Source organism: Schistocerca piceifrons, unplaced genomic scaffold, assembly GCF_021461385.2.
Source record: "Schistocerca piceifrons isolate TAMUIC-IGC-003096 unplaced genomic scaffold, iqSchPice1.1 HiC_scaffold_1980, whole genome shotgun sequence".
In the NCBI taxonomy this organism is placed as follows: domain Eukaryota; kingdom Metazoa; phylum Arthropoda; class Insecta; order Orthoptera; family Acrididae; genus Schistocerca; species Schistocerca piceifrons.
Genome location: NW_025727879.1, coordinates 30,001 through 32,500, shown reverse-complemented (window position 1 = coordinate 32,500; position 2,500 = coordinate 30,001).

Sequence of the window (2,500 nt, the reverse complement as noted above, 5' to 3'; positions counted from 1 at the left end):
CTGCGCCAACTAGAGCTGAGCAGCCGGCCGCCCGGGAGTGTGTCCCGGGGGCCCGCGCGAACACGCAAGCGTCCGCTCAATCATTCTGCAAACAGGAGGAGGCTGAGCTCCCCTGCACAATACACCTCGAAACCCTCTCAGGTCCCGGCGGCGCGCAGCGCCGTCCCAAGTACTTGGTCGGGTTCGAGAGAGGCGCAATCGCCCGGAGTTAGGCGAGTAGACGCTTTCGGTGCGACCACCCGTGCTCCCAACTGAGCTTGCCGCTGCCGACAGAGGCCCGGGAGCGTGCTGTCGTGGCATTGCCGGCGGGAGACAACACGCGCCACCTACGGTGACCGGCAGCTCCAACGCCAGCGCCACAGAAGGACAAAAGCCCCACTTGGGTGCCGAAGCGAACTCTCCCAGCACAGCGCACGCGCCAACACATCCGCACAGCTGCGATACAAACCACCAGCGAGAACCGCTGGGGCGACCGAGCAGCAGACGGCGTCGCGGCGCCGAGCGCCGGGCGGCGGCGCATCCTCAACGCACACAGTCCTCAATCGGACCAGCACACTGAAGATGTCCACCGCGCTTCGCACCGGGCCCGCGAGGACCTACTTTGGCCGCACGGCGCCGCGCGCAGGGTGCGCCGGCGCGCAGCTGCGACGCCTGCCGCGTCCGTCGGCCGGCGCGCCTGCCACTGGCCGCCCCCACCAGCCGGCTGTAGCGCGTGCGCCCACGCACCGCGCGGCCAGCACGCCGGGAGGCGCCCCCTCACCGGCCGGGGACGGTCCCACCCAGCCACCACCGCGTATCGCTTCACACCCAGATGCCGTTCAGTTTCATCGGCATGGTGGGTATCGCTGGAACAACCGGTTAGTACCTCAACCTATCGTCGCCATCACCGATTCACCCCTAGCGAGAACAACCGCACCACAACGGGTTACCATTTCTTCATTTGCGTAACTTCACCAGAAAACGTAGGCGTCCATCGCCATTAGCAACTTCAACGATTATTGCATGCCTGTGTCAGGTGTCACGCCACACTACGTCTGCCCACATACACGCAACAAAATGTGCACGCCTAGACAATACGTGGAAGGTGGCCCCCGTACGTATGCGATGTCCATTGCTCGAACGACTGTCAACCGGCCTCTGTAGCATGTCGCAGATATGGAACGCGGTGCACCATGCTATCACGGTGTTTGAGGAGAGACGACTAGGTCCGAATACATCAACACACAGCTCATGCTGATCGCCATCCACGGCGTCCGTTCCTCCCACACGTCTCTATGGCGTACCACACTGCAATCCAGCTCTCATAGGGAGACGACACGTAGCTGCGTGCACAATATTTGCACTGTATGGTCCGCCGTTTTTGGGCGCAGTCGTTGTACGGTCACACATGTGCCACGATGTATCATTCAGTACATAAGGACGAATGTGCAGTACAGATTGTGGTTCACGCGTACGACATCAGCGGACAGTTGACACAGGCCGCACCACAACGTAGCCTGCGTACGTCGCATGCGAAGGGCATTGAACATGCAAACTTGTCACCAACCAGCTTGCGAAGGCAGGGGGCAAGGTGGGGACGTGGGGACGTGGGGAGGGGTGGGGGGGGGGGGGCGGCATGTACGTCCTGCTGCCATCCACATTACAGTGTACAGCAGGAGCATGTGGAAAGTCAGCAAGACTTGCAAGGTGTTTAACATGAAGCGATACACAGGGGAGCGGGCAGTGCGAGTAGCGAACTATATTGCGAGGGTTGCGGGTGGGCAACACTACACTAATTGAACGAGTCGTATAACAATTACAGAGCAGGTTTAGGCGACAACGTGGGTTACGTTAGCGGACAACGTGGGTTACGTTAGCGGACAACGTGGGTTACGTTAAGGCACAACATGGGTTACGTTAAGGCACAACATGGGTTACGTTAAGGCACAACATGGGTTACGTTAGGGCACAACATGGGTTAGGTTAGGGGACAACATGGGTTAGGTTAGGGGACAACATGGGTTAGGTTAGGGGACAACATGGGTTAGGTTAGGGCACAACATGGGTTAGGTTAGGGCACAACATGGGTTAGGTTAGGGCACAACATGGGTTAGGTTAGGGCACAACATGGGTTAGGTTAAGGCACAACATGGGTTAGGTTAAGGCACAACATGGGTTAGGTTAAGGCACAACATGGGTTAGGTTAAGGCACAACATGGGTTAGGTTAAGGTACAACATGGGTTAGGTTAAGGTACAACATGGGTTAGGTTAAGGTACAACATGGGTTAGGTTAAGGTACAACATGGGTTAGGTTAAGGTACAACATGGGTTAGGTTAAGGTACAACATGGGTTAGGTTAAGGTACAACATGGGTTAGGTTAAGGTACAACATGGGTTAGGTTAAGGTACAACATGGGTTAGGTTAAGGTACAACATAGGTTAGGTTAAGGTACAACATAGGTTAGGTTAAGGTACAACATAGGTTAGGTTAAGGTACAACATAGGTTAGGTTAAGGTACA